This window comes from Pundamilia nyererei, unplaced genomic scaffold (genome assembly GCF_000239375.1).
Source record: "Pundamilia nyererei isolate P.nyererei 1_Seehausen unplaced genomic scaffold, PunNye1.0 scaffold00040, whole genome shotgun sequence".
In the NCBI taxonomy this organism is placed as follows: domain Eukaryota; kingdom Metazoa; phylum Chordata; class Actinopteri; order Cichliformes; family Cichlidae; genus Pundamilia; species Pundamilia nyererei.
In genome coordinates, this window is record NW_005187441.1 from 2,106,046 (window position 1) to 2,122,935 (window position 16,890).

At 40.2% G+C, this 16,890-nt stretch overlaps 1 protein-coding gene across 2 annotated transcripts in view; it reads right to left on the minus strand.

Annotated features, from left to right (window-relative positions):
- The window catches only part of LOC102196907 (interleukin-1 receptor accessory protein-like 1-B), a 342,277-nt gene extending 328,775 nt beyond the window's left edge, over nucleotides 1-13,502 (minus strand). For both annotated transcript variants that reach the window (XM_005730958.1, XM_005730957.1), the window contains exon 1: nucleotides 12,961-13,502. The gene's annotated coding sequence lies outside the window, so the exon portion shown is untranslated. The remainder of the gene's footprint in view (nucleotides 1-12,960) is intronic.
- Between the last annotated feature and the right edge of the window lie 3,388 nt (nucleotides 13,503-16,890).

Consider the following 16,890-nt stretch of genomic DNA (forward strand, 5'->3'; position numbering starts at 1 on the left):
AAATTTTGTTGTTTTCATTCTAATTCTGTTGTTTTTGTTCAAAAGCCGTTGTTTTCCTTCTAATCGAGTTCTTTTCATTGAAATTCCGTTGTTTTCATTCTAATCAAGTTCTTTTCATTCAAATTCAGTTGTTCTTCTTCAAATTCCTGTGTTTTCATTCAAATTCCGTTGTTGTCATTCTAATCCTGTTTTTTCATTCAAATTTTGTTATTTTCATTCTAATTCTGTTAATTTAGTTCAAATTCCGTTGTTGTCATTCTAATTCTGTTGTTTTCGTTCAAAATCCATTGTTTTCCTACTAATCCAGTTCTTTTCATTCAAATTCCAGCAACTAGAGACAAACAGTGGCAGCCTATTTTACTGAGGATTTTCACTGATAGAGATATGAAGTTCAAATTCAAGTATTTTGACAGCCCTGCAAACAATAACCAACTACAAAGTAATGAGCAACAACCAAATACTTGTACTCATCACTTGATAAGGCTTCACAACCGAGCCACGAAAGAAGCTGAAGGACCTTCAGTTAAAATATAAAACTATCCATGCTAGCTTCAATAGTTTTATATATGCAGCTACTCAAGCTAGCATGAGTTTGGGTAGCTTCATATAAAACAAGGTAATTATTCACTTCTCAGCTTCTCCATTTTGATGTCATGATAAGGAACATTAGCCACCTCATCACAAAGAGTGCACAGCAAAGCAACGGATCCGCAATTCAGTCTGGCAATGCTTGACAAACTGCCTTTCAAATAGAATGAGAAACGAGAGCAGCGAAGCCTAGTACATACAAGTGAGTCCAGCCTTAGAGCAGCTATGTGAGATTCTCTCTTTCATTTGACTTGGATTAGCTCGTTGCCAGAATTACGTGTAATAAAATCCAGTTATAAATTTGAGATTCGCCTCAAAGGGCAGCTTGCGACAGTCGCTTCTTCCGAACAACCCGCGAAAACCTTATGCTGCGGGGTTATCTGAAGTTTAACTTTAGCCATGTCTAACTATAGAAACACGTGTACTTCAGAGAAATGCTAAATAACATGAAAATTCCTCAAGCTTAGGTGGAAACTTCCCATAGCAGCGATTAGATATTCGCAGGCTGAAACGCTTCTTCTTTATCTCCCTCACACACAACCTTGAACACACATTTTTACTCAGCACCTAAATTTAAATCTGTGACACTGAGACTGATCTGCTGCTGAACCGATGAGTCTCTAGCTAACTCTACAGTATGTTAATGCTATTCATTGGAAAGCATCAAAGTCTTAGTTCTTCAAGCTGCCCTGACTTTAAGCTAAAAGGAAAAAAAGAAAACGTACTGCACATTTTACATCATGAAAACGATGCCACTACATAGTTCTACTACAGCACATCTTTGGAGCAGAGTTTTACAGATTAAAGAGAAATATTAATAGCAATCAATGAGATGCCTAACGTAAGTGTTCTTAACCAATACATATGTAAAAAAGAAGAACTAAAATGGCAACTAATGCCTCGGCAGATTCTGTAGTTTGCCAAATCACTTCAGTGGAATTGTCTCGTCTAAGCAGCAGAACCATAGGCTTATTTAAAGGGGAATGAAAGAGGATTGTCAGACTATTAACACAAGTTAATAAATGCCTACCCTACAGCAACTATAATCATTAAGGCTGCTAAACATTTATCTTTCAGCTTTTTTAAATCAAATCAGTCAGTCGGAAGAATCAACTTGAGCCAAAAGCAGAGCACAATCCAGCCAACAGCAAGAAAACAAAACAAAGCCTTTGAACAAATAATCAAAGTCTTTCTTCTAGCAAAGAATGTGTTTCAAATTGTACAGCCAATTGATCTGACTGTGTATAGAGGCTGTGTACTGCTTGAAAGTACTTTGACTTTCATCGTTGACGGATGCACCGTGCAAAGGATAATAATTGATGTGAAGATACACCGCACGTGGCTTTGAAATTATTTGATTAGAATAGTCAGTATACAGTATGTCTGCTTTAATGGTTAAATGTATAGCAATGCAGACACCTTAGGGGACTGGTGCTCAGCAAATGTTTATTTTCATATATGTTCGTATCATATATAACCACACAAACCCAAACGTGAAAGCAATTTGTCTTGAGTGCACCTTTCTCTAAAAATGTCCCTCTCGCATCTGAAACAAACAGCCCCGAGAGCAAAAATAAACTTAAGAGCTAAGGCGAGCAGACATGCTGTAGCTACCACTGAGAGCTGAGCGGCACAATGCAAATAAGCTTTCACACCATAACAGACGACCCACATCTCCATGCTAGGCAGCCGAGATTCAATATCGGAGGACAAGGAGTGCTGCGTCCCCAGGCCCTTCTTGCAAAGTGGCCCATAAATCAAGAACCCTGTTGAGAGCTGGTCTCTGTGGGTCTTGTCCAGGATTCGGGAAAAAGAGCACAGCTCTGGCTCCAGTAATCCACCCCCCCCACCCCCAAACAGCTTTAATGCAACAGATGCCTTTGCAGCATAAAATTATGACTATCATTAGCCAACCTGGGGACCAGATTATTACTGCAATTGTTTTGTTCAGATATATAGATGATGCTGCCCAGCCACAGCTACAACTGGATTGGGTTTAACTGTAAATACCAATTAATGATTGTTTTTAAATTTCAGACCTCACATAATAAAGTAGTACATGCAAGAACACTGAGAAAATCATAAGAGGTAACTTGAAAATTAGCTTAGTATACCTTCCTTGCACCAACTATTATTTAAGCCTTGCTGACATCAACATTAGAGGAGAAAGTGCTGAGCTGTGCAACATTGCAGCTTCGCTTGGCTCATCTTTTGCCAGAAAGTACTACATGTATTGGAGGTATGTTATTGTGTCATGAAAATGTGTAATATTTGCATAGCAATCAAACTGAGGATAGTACGATTGCTATTTCATGCAAAGTGGCCAATACTAATACATATTTTATTAATGTCACAAAATGCTGAGAAATATTTTAAAAACAGACGTCGTAACATAGAGCATAATCCCAAATCAGTTTTTATTTGTTGCCCTGGGACAGACTGGCGCCCAGGGTGTACCCTGCCTCTCACTCCAAGACAGCTGGGATAGGCTCCAGCGCCCCCCGACCCTGAAAAAGAATGTGGAAGCAAATAGATGGATAAAACTTGTTGTTCTTGTCCATTAATTTTGTAGCACCAATAGTGAAGGGCATTTGGCAGAACTTCCAATTATTATGCATGCTGTGTGACTTGGTTTAATCACAGTTCTATAACTTTTGTTCAATTAAAAAAGTGAAGAAAAAACCCCCACAACATTTCAACTGACTTAATTAGCACTTTAACTTTCATTAAGTGCTACATATTGTGTGCAATAAAAATATTTTCATTCTAAGGAGATAAGGTCATTACCTTAAATTAAGGTAATCAGAATTCTGCCAGTTTTATACAATCAGATTCATAAGTTTTTAGACAATGATGGGGTTTTTTTTCCTTTTTAATGTTACCTCTAGGGCCCGTCACAGTGAATTTTAAAATCATGCATTCAATACGCCATTTCAGTAAAGACTTCAAATTTTCATTCAAGAGGTTTAACAAAACTATAGCATTGACTAGGAATTGGCACCATTTCTATACACAGTCCACTGTTTTGAGAAGCTCAAAATTAACTGAACAACTGACTGACGAGTTTCATCTCCCGGTGAGGCCTGAATGTGGAGTTCGTTTCAAGTGTTGAACTGTTAGATGTTCCCTTGAGCAATCAGTATGAGGTAAAAAGCGATGCAACCATCTGTTGCATTCATAGAAATAAGGCAGGACCAAAAGACCTGAAAGACCCTGGAAGATTGCAGAATTCTTTCACTGGTTAAGAAAAAAACCCTCAAAACATCCAACCAAAACCAAGAAGCACAATATTTTAAAAATACAATAAGTCTCACTGCATATAATAACTCACGTGGAGGTATTCTGAGATTGGCCATCAAACTTCATATGGCTATGAATAGTTTGTTGTAGGAAAACAAAAGAAACTGTCCCTACTATGATTGGTGACACTCTAAGGTTACACTGTGGACACAACAAGAAGATTCTCTGGACAGCTCTGAAACTCCCTTTTCACAGATGTATGTGACACATTTTGTCAGTATTTACATATGAATGTGCGATATGGGAGGTTACTATAACCTTATCATTTAGTGGCTAAGTTCATCCTTGGCTTCATGGGGACATTCATGCCAAATGTTAAGAAATTCCCCCAAAGTATTCATGAGAATGGAAACTGAGAACCTGGACACATAACACTATGGAGGCCAAAAAATAGAAGCTACAATAGAGTTGAATAACTCTTTCATTTGTTACAAAGCACTTTATACTGTAAGGCATGTGATAAGCCTTCAGCCTCAAATAATACTAAACCTGGATTTCATGGATTGAGTTTCATCTTCTTACCTGTATGTGTAAGACACACACACGCACGCACGCACGCACGCACGCACGCACGCACGCACGCGCACTGCAGTTTTTGACTCAACATTAACTCTGGCTGTGTGTGAAATTACCCTTTCAGCAGGGGTTACATTGGGATTTGTGAGAAAGGGGAACCCTAGTCTAGTGGGCTTGATGCTCAAGGACCCACTGCACACAGTGAAAGTGGGGGCTAATTCTTTAAAAGAAAGTAGGTCCACTAAAAATTACACACATTGTGTTCTGTGGATGTGCATTGTCCAGAATAACAAAGACGCCGTTTCAGACACAGTCTCTAAACACCAATTTACAAGTTACAAAGAAACAAATTCCACGGCGTTAAAATCTCAGTCAGACGTGCCAAATTATCAGATGATAATATATTTTACTTGAGTGTAAGTGTATTCTTAATTACTTTTAAGGAAAAAGGCCAACCTACATAAACCAATCATTTCTACTAATTTATATTTCGTGATTTGCTTTTTTTGTCGTATTTTTTAATTAACATCTACATACAATTGATGGTTTGGGAAACACTGATAATACTGTCATACATAAGTAGAAGAAAATGAATCTTTGCACTGACCCAACAAAGAATCAGTGCAGCAAATTATGGGTTCAGTGTAATTAATTGTGTTTTCATTATTAGACAGATTTTCTGTAGCTTTATTTTTTTATTCACTTCAGTGATTAGATGAGTTCTGTGCTCGCAGTAATGAAAGTACTGCAAATATTGCATTTAAACAGCATAACAGGAAAACTCCCTGTAATAACCCACTTAATATACCAGAAAAAAAGGAAGGAGAAAAAAAACAGCCCTGCTGGTGCAGGATTCGTCGTCAGCATGACTGCTTTGTTCCCAGTGTTTTCACTGAAAACATGAATTTCTAACAGCTCAGTTGTTTGCTGTGTAGAACATCATCGAGACAGATAAAATTCTGTAAGATCCCAACACAAAGTCCGATGATTTAAATAATCAATCTGAAGTACAGTAACGTACGAGAGTCTTGAGTCATCCCCGATTTCTTTATATTTTGCTTCCAAGAAGCCAAACTGTCTTGTCTTTTTTGGTGGTCTTAAAAATGGTTTTCCAGGCTTTCTGAAGGTCTTTCAAAGTTTTTCTTTGGCCATTAGCTGCTTTTCTACTCACTTTCAGCTCCGTCTTTGTGCCTGATCATTTTCAGAGGAATGTTTGTTGTTTGTTAAGCCACTTAACCTAGATCTATGATTCATTCAAGCATAAAACAGACACTTAACTCAATGAATCATTGATATGTCTACACATGACAGACAACTTAGCACAGAATTAAATTTAAATATCATTTTTATGCACTTTGTTATTAGTTGCCTGTTGCAAAAACACATCTTATGTTCCCATTTACTTTAGTTGAATCTATGAACGATGCAAAAGACGATAACACGGATTGACAGCGTCAGGACAAAATCCAGCAAAGACCTGAGACAGGACCAAGGATGTGCATCTAGCCCTTCAGTTGATCCATTTACTGCTCACAGTACATGGGTCCTTATGAAAATTCAAAAGCATTTCTGAAACATGGGAAACGGGACAGGTTGAGGTATTGCAAATTACACAAGAACTGGACTGAAACCCAAAAACTATTCCTGAAGACTACTTAAAGAAATGACAAGAAAGCTTCTTTCAGTTCAACCTGTGTTAAGGAACAAAGGTGGTCATACCAAATATTGACGTTCAAGCTCATTATAATTACAAAAGCTGTGTTTTTGCCTTAACACAGTAACACTGATTCCTATTTTCCTAGCAAAATACAAAGAAATGAAGACTTTTGCACAACACTGGATTGATAGTCACACACATCTGAGTAACGAGAGGTGTTTTAAAAAAGAAATCCCCCCAAAAATCGGGTGACATTCTGTATTTGTTTGTTGTGGTACGAGTGGCTTTGTAATGGTAAAATAATGAAGGAAACAGAGCTGATCTCTGGCATGTCAGGAACTCAGCTCCAGTGGGTTTGACCCAGTTTAACCCCATCCTTTAATTACTTTTATATAACAAACACTCAGTGGTTTAATTAATAGTATGAATGCCATGTTGTGAGCTCAGCGGCAGGTGTAATATCACATCATGATGTTTAATGTAACAACATTGTAGCGCTGGAATTTTACACTTAAAAATGAATAACCTCAACACAAAGCTAAAAACACCCGAATTGATCCGAAGAAAGTTCACCGCGCACGTGTTGCCCTCAGCTTGAGATATCGGTTTAAAATTAGCTGTAAATACAATGTTGCCCCGGGTCTCATGTGAAGTGGCTAATGAAGAACTGCTAATGAAGCGCTCCTTGATTTCACTCACTGTTAATCCCTAGACGTAGCTGTTCTATTTAAGCTCTCGCCTGGCTCAGAGGGGAGAATTTGGCGCAAACACTCTCAGCATTCCTACCGAGGGGTAGCCATGTGTGCATTTACACGGAGTATGCAAATAGGCCATGGCTCCCACTCGAGTAGCTGCTGTATATTATAGCATGAGTATTTTCTTTCGTTGCTGCTGTTGCTGAGACCGTCCTAAATTGGTTTGTAAAAATGCTCTGAATATCTCGACACCAGCCACTTAGAGTGCAGGTCAAAATGTGAATACAGATTGCTAGTTGTGATAGTGTTTTGATAACATTAAAGAGCCATTTCTCTTCTGGTATGCATTTATCCTGCAAAATAATGCAGCCCGGCTTCCTTTTTTTCTCCTCCCAACTGGCATCCTGTACGACTTTTTTGTTTTTATCGCCACACCAATGTATGGAGTGTCACAACAAAGCCTTCATGAATGAGTAAGCACAGATCCTATGAAGAGACGAAGGGAAATGGGAGGAAAAATTGCTCATTTTGCTTCCCTTGGCATGCAATTTCCATCCTCTATCCACATCTCTCTAAAAGCTATCTAAAACACATCAACTTCATCTTTCTAGGCTGGATGGGTCTCAGAGGATCACCTCCAGACATGGCGCGATGACAGTGGGGCTGAAAAGAAAGGATGAAAATGATAATTCTGTTCTCTTGCTTATAGCAATAGGCTTCTCATTCTAGTGCTGATTAAAAAGTGGGGGGAAAAACATTCATTTTCGACGTCAGGTGCCTCTAGCAAAGAAAAATACCGTATATTGAGGTAACTGATCACGCCTCGGATGGCCGTTTCATCAGAGAAAGTGCAACACGACTATTTCGCTGCCTTCTTTCCATTTTACCCATGTAACAATTGACCAGCACAACATTTTAGCTCGGGGGCATGCTACACTGTGGCTGACCCCAAGTTCTTTTATTTTCTGCTGTAACAAATGGGGAAATAAACACTTTCAGATTTCATTTGATTCGGGTCAGCTTTATTCTTTGATTCCACCCCCACCACCATTGATAGAAGCACACAAATGCAGGACAGCCTCATGTGTATATGTGTGGGATTTTTCTTTTTTAAGAGCAATGCAAAGAGACAGCTAGAGATGATGCCATTACCATCCTTTTATTGAGGCATTTTTCTGTTCGAAATGCAGAAAGTAAATAAAGCTAGCATGGCAGAGGCAGACACTCAGCTCAATTCACATCCACGCATGAAGGCATTCAGATAAAGGTCTAAAAAAGAAAAAAATGGGTGGCCATGAAAATGATTTGCAAGCAAGTCCATTGTTTATGACACCTCTCTGCTGAGTAACAGCAGGAAAGGGCGCGCCCAGGGCTCAACTGCCATGAAGTGAATGCGGGACCCAATTCTGAAGACCATTTATTTTTCCATACAGCCTGGTCTTCCATCCTCATGCGACTGTGGACTCAAAGGGTGATTTTCTTTGCATGAAAACTATTTGGAGACAAAAACGAGAGCACTGCACACTACTTCTGTCAAACTCTTTGATCTGGCCTCGCGTAACCTACATGATGACGGTTACTCAACCGTATAAAATGATGCCAACCATGGACTGCTGTGCTCCAGAACAGATGTAGCAGAACTGCGATCCACCAGCCAGGTGATGACAGATATTATGTTGTAGGACAGTGTTTTTGTTTGTTTTTTAATTACAGTAAGTAGTAAACAGTTACTCTGTAAAATTTCACAAATCAAAAGATTTGGATTTGCAGATTTCAAGTATAAAACCAAGAAGTTCTGCTCACTGATTTTCCAGCAATCAACTATTATGATCCAAACCAAGGGCACCAAACTACATCACTACATAATAAGCTGGAACCCATCAAAACCTGTCATCCTCATTTCCAGCTCATTATTTTTCATTCTTGGGTTGCACTCAAGCAGGTCTGCATGAATAACATTTAAAAGTATTAGATCTTTCTCTAATACTGGGCCTTGATGCCGCCCCTCAGTTCTAACTGTCTATAGCAGGCCTTTGTAGCTCCCACTCCTCACCACTTATAGGGACCATTTTAATGGTGGTTGCACAGCCATGCTGCCATTTATAGTGGCGCTGAGCGCGTGCTCACTGCAGTATTCTGCCAAATGATAGGTGTCAGTCACCATTTAGACAAAACCAAGTACAAGGGTAGAAGACATCAAAACTGGAAGAAAAGAAATTGAAGAGGTTTTTTTGTTGTGGAGGTTTTCGCCAGAAAGTCTCCTTTTGAGTTGAATTTAAGATTCTGCGCTGATACATCATTGCAGTGGCGGTAACAACTGACACAACTATACACATGATGTTACAAAGGTTGAATCTACGTAAGAGCATCTAAAACAGGGGTGTCAAACTCAAATACACAGTGGGCCAAAATTCAAAACTGGAACAAAGTCGCGGGCTAACGTTAATATTTATTGAAACATATTTATTCCTCCAGATATAAGAATGAATCTTTTCTTATGGACTCAAACACGTTTTGCTGAAAAACTGAATATGGAACAAGCAAAGCTTAATACTAAACAATATATATATTAGCTGTATAATACCAGTAGGCCAACTCTGATAGTAATTTGGTATGGCTTCGCGGGCCAAATGTAATTAGGCTGTGGACCAAATTTGGCCCGCAGGCCAGAGTTTGACACCTATGATCTAAAATGACATCTTAGCTCGACTTCACCACCAGATGTAACACCACTTTCGGTGCGCAATGCCATCCACCAGTGCAAAAACGGTCTCTAGGGTTTAAACAGCCCAATTGTGCGCCTGAGATTAGTGTATTAGGTAGATGCACTCTCTCTGACATCATACAGAGCCAAGAGTATTAAAAACTGTCTTAAAATGAGCATTTAGAGCAGTCGGAAATCTGATCCTCTGGCTGAGATTACAGAAGTTAAGGAAACCGATAATATGCCCCCTTTAATGAACTTCCCATTTACAAAATTAGTAAAACATGTTAAAAAAAAGTTTTTTTCTCAACCAGTCACTCTGCTGTTATTCTAAGGAACATGTTTATTTGATTGAAGCCCACCCACAAGTAGAACCGAGCAATGAACAAATCTTAAGGCTTCCAGTGACTGTATTTATCAAGCACAGACACAGTCAAAATCACAACTATTTGGGGTATAAAAGGTCTAAAAAGGCAATATAAGGTCAATGGGAGTTCTGATGATGCCGCAGTCCATCTCCAAGCTGCTATGACCTCATTCGCACTGCAAACCTTCATCGCTGAGAACCGGTGACTGTCACTGCATGCTCTAATTATATCTCTGTTAAACGAATATACTAATTAACTAACATATTAATCAAGCCATTGTGCATGAAACCAATATATTTGGCCTCGATACTGCAATAAAATTACAGATACTAGCTCTCGTGGCTGATTTCTTTCTAAGCACATTAGTTGAATTAATCTGCAAAAAGCTCCATGGTTTCAGAAAAAATTTCCAAACAAGGAAATCAAGTATCTCCAAATAATTTCCATTATGGAAAGAGGAGACATTATATAGAGTTATTACATTATATAGAGATACTTTAAGGCCTTTATATGTAAAGTAGATACTACCAGTTTTTACTGTCCCTCAAGTTCACAAACCAAATTAGCCACATCTAACTGCTTCAAAGGCAGATTTTCTCTTGTAGTCACAAGTCATAATTCTTCTTGAAATGGGCGAAGCACCATGCCCAGACACTCTGTTATCTACCTGATCTACCATACTTGTCAATTCATGACGTGACGGCAGCAACAAAAATAAATAGCTCTGAATCAGATCGATGCCCAATGATTGCGACGGAAAATGGAACAAGGCGCGGGGAAAGAGGAATCTCATCTCGAGGGGAATTGGATTTTGAGAAAGATTTAACCGAGGGCTCGTCTGTTATGCATGTAGCCCACATCTTCTTGGATTCCACAGCAGCTAATAACTTTAGCAGGAATGGAAGGTTGTTCGAGCTCCAGCTGTGATATTTGAACGTATGCACGCGGTCGCACGCAGGCATAAATACGCAAGCTGGATCGCCTCTCAGTATTTCCATTTTCCCTTGAGTCCTATTAATGTCATTTAGCAGCCATGATTGAGGTGGCCCGCTCTCAGCTTCCACACCAGCATTCCTGCTCACAAATCCTCATCAATTGCTCCAATCAGTCTTACCACAGAGCCAATACTCTACAGTGAGACAACTCTTATTTCCCACCGCATTAATGAACTCTTTCATTTGAAAGCCTTTGACTGTCTGCCTCTTGATTGCAAAGCCAAGGCCAATAGGCCTCGGTGACAGCTCCTTGAAAATTAAAAGTATCAATCAAGACGGGAAGGGGGGAAAAAGTTGTAATGGTTTCAGATTCTCCTGTCGAGCAGAGAGAGAAGGGGAAGCTAAATGGGATCAGGTGGCATTTCAAAATGCATGTTGGGGCTCGTTTTACCTCGTTTTATTGCTAGATGGGTGGTACTTGCAGGATAAGGGTTAAAAATGTTAGATAAGATAATTAAACATGTCAAAGGTTCATTTTTATAAATCAGTTGGATGTAAATCCAATTATTTGTACTGAAAAACTCATGTTCGCTGTTGTCTGTGCACCTTGAATCGGTTGACCTGGTAATTCAGCCCTGATGAAGGATTCCAAGTAATGAAAACAACATCTTCAATCACTTCATTACCATATCCTTTAAAGCTACACTTGATTCGTCAGAAGAGGAGTTCAGTGCTGCTGGGTAAACTTGACCAGCATTTTTTTTTAAAAAAGGAGAAAAAAGTGCTAACGCTGGATGACATAATCTCCGTCTAAATCAATTTCGGTGTGAAAGCACTTGACTCAGCTCAATATGTAGCTGCAGGGCTTCTGTTAAGTGGCTGCTGCCACTTACCTATTAATTCATGTGCTACCGGTTGCGCTCGTGGTCAAGATTAACCCCATATGTCTGGATTTAAAAATAATAATAATAAAATAAAACCACAAGGCAAAGGAAGACATGTGCCGGAGCGTTTAGGAGAAACTGAAGGGGAAAGATTATGAACAAATCATGATGCAAGGAGGTTTTGGAGCAAGCAATGATACTGTTAACAGAATTAGAAAATGCCTTTGCAAGACTGAGAAGCTGTCTGGAAGTAAGGATTACACTGCCTGCGGGCTATGGCGTGCTATGGTTTTGCAAAAAAAGAAAAAGAAAAAGAAAAAAAAGCATGGCTGCAGCAGTTGTTACTTGATGGGAAAAAATGGTGACATACAGCTTGTAAGGCTACAGAGCCTTCTGTCACTCATGTGTAGGGAGTGATGAGGGAGTATGGATTTTATGCATTTCTTTTTTTAAGCCAGCATCTGTTCTAACTTTTACATCAGTATCACTTTCCTGATTCTCAAATATGTTCAGTGGGTAAAAGCCAAACCACCACGACCAGCTCCACTCTGGTCAGAGCCAGACTGGAGCTTCAGACATTCATCTGGACAACCATAAACCATCATCCATCCACCCAGAGGAGGGAAGCAGGCAAAAGGAGGAGAAGCACAGAGAGAGCTGACTTGCCAAGCAACCACTCAGCAGAAATAATGTGAAATATAACTACGGCTGGGTTCTACTCCCATCCCTCCTCACTCTGGCACACGTTATTTCCCCCCTCCACCAACACACGATCGTGCTCTCTTACTTTCACAGGCGCACGTACACAAAACACGCACGCATACTGACGCACCGGAGAGATGTGCAAATGCGCACAGTGTTACACAATTAACGTCGAGAAGGAGGAGGGGAAAAGAGAGAGAAGAAGAATGCGTAAAAAGAACAGTTGGTGTGCGCTGACGGACTAATCCGCTCGGATAGTTACGTTTTGAATGAACGATACAGAAGAAGACTTTCAGCGGTCCACTTCTACTGCCGTACTGCAGCCGTGAACAGCTCCACACAACAGAGGAGGCTCTAAAGATAAAAAAAAAAAAAAAGGAGCCTCTGGGATTTACGCGTAACAGCGGGACAAATGCGTTCTATCCAAAAATGCGCATTTAAGCGCTGCGTGTTGGGATTCCGTTTATTAAAGGTGGTAGATAGTCAGGAGGATCGTGTGCGCGCACAGAACATGAAAATGTCAGTGACAAAAACGAAGCGTGGGTTTAAACAGATCCACGGGGGGCAGCATGGTCCAACTTTGGCCAAAGAAACAATTGCATTTAACTTACCAACAAGCAGTTTCCAAATGATGGCGTACACTTTGTGGTTAGTTCTAATAGCCCCACACCATCACGGTGTATCCGAATCTGCTCCGGTCGACAGAGTAAAGCAGAAAGGGTTTAAAAAATAGAATACAATAAGGAATTCCAGGAGAGAGATAGTCCACTTCTCCAAAAAGAAAAAAAAGAAAAACGCAGTGTCTGTCCCCAAATTACATATTGCCAGTCCTCGCTGGCGCAAATTGGAGCGCAAAAATAAAACCAAGAAAAGAAAAGAAAAGAAAAAACAAAACACCTGCAGCCGGTCACTTTCAAACAGCAGGAAAGAAGAAAATCATGACAGTGATTGGAGGAATGTTCGACGGAAATCAATCAAGGGCAAGATCGGGAGAGGCAATTAGTCTGGTTATCCTGTTAAATCAGCTGCACGGCGGCTCACGGCCACGGAAGCCCGGCAGGTGAGCTTTCAGCTTTAAGCACGACTGCGCGAGAGCGAATTTCCAAAGTGATGTGCAGAAAAAAGGCACACCAGAAGCCTCCTCTCTCTCTCTCTCTCCCTCTCTCTCTCTCTCTCTCTCAGTGCCGCTGTACCGACACCAGATGCGTCAAGTGAGGACAACTGAACCCAAGCAGCACAGGACACGACGAGATTTCCCTTCAACATAAAAGTCGAGCGCGCACTGGCGGTTTAAAAAAAGAAGGAGGGCTGGCTGAATGACCCACGTGGGTCTAAGTAAGAATTGTGGGGTGTAGCTAAAAGCTCCATACACTGTGTCATAGTGTATTTACATTAATAAGAAGTAGCACAGATCCGGTGGAACTGCACCCTCTGCCCATTTCTTCCCCTCTTTCCTCGTTATTGTGATCGAGAGCAAGTTCGACACTCTTTCCCTTTCCCCAGAGTTGCTTTTATTTTGAAGAACAACTCTTATTTTCTCTTATTTTGTCTGCCTTGACATTTGCTTTCTCTCAGACCTGCGGTCCTCTGGAGTCCTCATCCTCCACATGGCGCACTGGCAGAAGCTCACCAAAATACGCACGGGAGGATAATCATCCTCATTATGCGCCTGCTTCGACAAACAAACACAAATGTGGAGAGAGTACTTTTTTCGCCGGCTTATGCTGTGAGTAGAGTGCGCAGGCAGACGGGTAATGCAGTGAAGCTCAAGTTTGAGGATAGACGCACTGCCGCCCAATGGAAATAACAGAAAAGCTCTGAAATGCACTATAAAAATGCTGTCTTTAGCAAGTCACTGAAGGGCAAATGTGTAATATTAGTGTCTAATATTGGTCGTTGGTAGCTGATTAAATGACCACCATGATATGGGGAAAATTAGTGAATATTATTTCCACATGAATATTTAAGAAAAAATGCAAAAAGAATATTAACACAGCTCATTTCTCTGCAACCTAAAATGAGAGTATATTTCCTGTGAATTTAGAGAAGCATGTCAGAAAATCAGAGCCTGTCATGAGGAAATGATTTCAAACTTTGAAAAGTAGATTTTGACTTTACAGTTTTTGCAAAAGGATGAAGAAGTAAAAGTCCTCTGCTTCTTTTTTCCTTTTTAGGGGATTTATATCCACAACTGTAAGACTGGTAATGCAGAATAATTTAAAATGGTTAAAGACAGAAATCTTTGCCGAAATCTTGATTAATTATGCAGAGTAGCTACGCATGACCTAACACAAACCATATCTTCATTTCCAGCAGAAGGGGCTATACATGCTGTGCCTATTACCACCAAGCCAGTTATTTTTTTCTGGTCTGCTTCTGGTAGACTTCCGTAGGCAATCATGTTTCCAGTTTTCATTACACTGACTATTAAAAACACACTTTTAAATACAACAAAATATATAAAGAGATGTCTCAGTTTTTATCACAATGTGATATATCTACATCTGACATCAGTATTCATTCCACTGTATCAATATTTATCACCATCTTTCTGCTGCTCAATATTAACAGTAAACTGAGATGAATGTGACAAGTCTGCTGAAAAGCCTGAAAGGATTTCCATCTGTGCAGCTCAGGTATTACTGGTATTTATGAATAACCAAGGATTCACTCCAATCCAAACGAGTAACAGACAAAACCCTGAATCACTAAAGATGATGAATAGACAGTAGAGCTACCCCGCCATCCTTCCAGAACTGCAAGGGTGGGATTCAGATTAAGGACTTGTAGGTAAGCAGGCCTCCCTGTCGGCCAGGCAGTCAGAAAAAAAAAGGGACTCGTTTGATTTCCCCCTCACTGGGCTACCCCTGTCAAGACTTTGGCCTCTGGCACTGCACTTCTGTGAGGCGAATTTCGATGAGGGGAGGGCTTTGAGGAGGAGAAAAACCACCCTTCTCGGACTGAAAGTGTGCACTTGTGAGCTTTCTTTGTCATATCCAGATCCTGATGTGAATAGAGGCTCCTTAATGAGCGAAGAAGTGGACAAACACTGCATTGATTCACCCAACTTCTATTCGAGGTTTGCGTCCGCAAATGCCCTCAACTCAACCGGTTAGTGTGCAACTTTGAGGACTTAGTGTCTAGAGAGGGTTGATTGTTTGCTGCCAATGTGAGGATTTGGGTGAGAGCCTGGAATATCAGTGGACTGGTGATACAATAATTTCACAGATAAACCAAAGACTCAATGGACATATTTTTCATCTCTCTTATGAGTCGTATGTAGACTCGTTAAACTTCTCCTTACTACGTTTGGGATGTTCAGTTTTGCTCATCTACAAGTTAAATAGCTTTAAGGATAATGATCAAATCCCAGTTCACAAACTCAAAAACTTCACAGAGCACAAAGCAGAGCTGGTTTCCAAGTCTCTCAAAATACAGTTCCTCTTGATAACATCGGTATGAAGCTTTACACTGCTCCAATTAAAAGTGACACATCTACTGATGGAAATACTTGTCAGGTGTTTGTATTAAATGATAAGCTACATGAAAATACAACTCTGTTTATAAAACTTTTATTTCAAAAACATGGAATCAGAAACTGCTGCGAAACTTTGAGAGACTTGTTTAAAGTCAAAATCTGAAGTTTTTTTTGTGCTGTGTTCCCTCCGTGTTCCGAGTTTCCATAGCTCCTAGTTTATAGTTTCCTTAGACCTTAGTTTGCTAGCTTCTAGTTATTATGCTTTGTTTTTTGTGTCCTGTATTCGAGTTTTTCACAGCACAAGCTGCCTCCTTTAGTTCATCCCTCTGTGTCCTGAGAGTCCTGCATTTGGGTCCAATCTCCTGCCTGCTACACAGCAAACATGACAATAACATATTGAACCTTGAAGCAGATGGGCTTCAGCAGCAGAAAACCACACCGGCCACAGCTAAGAACAGGAAACTAAGGTTACCATTCACAGAGGCAACAAGAGGATTCAACAAACATTGTCTCGTCTGACAAGTCTTGAACATATCATTGAGACTGGTCATGTTAGCATTTACCAGATCTTAGTCCAGTAGCATACATTTGGGATGTGGTGGAATGTGCGGGATTATGGCCATACCACCCTGAGAATCTCTAATCTTGTCTGATCTAGAAAGCCAAGTAGAGTTGGGCTGTGTTAATACTTAGCTGGGAGACTAATTGGGAATACCAGGTGCTGTATGTGGGTGGCCATGGGTCTATACAGCCAGTTGTCTATCAATCAGAAGGTTGGGGATCGATTCCTAGCTCCTCCAGTCCACGTGCTGAAGTGTCCTTGAGCAAGATACTGAACTCTGGTGCCCTTGATGTATCTAGTGGTGTGTGTGTGATAGATTAAGTGAATAAGATTTGTATTCACCCAATCTGTAGCATCACTGTGTGATTCTATCATATCAGTATAGGCTAAAATATCTGAAAAACTTTTTCAGCACCTTACTGAATCTATGCTATGCTAGAATTACAGCAGCTCTTATGGGTTTCTGAAGGGGTCCAACCTGTGCATGTATTACAGTTTTTC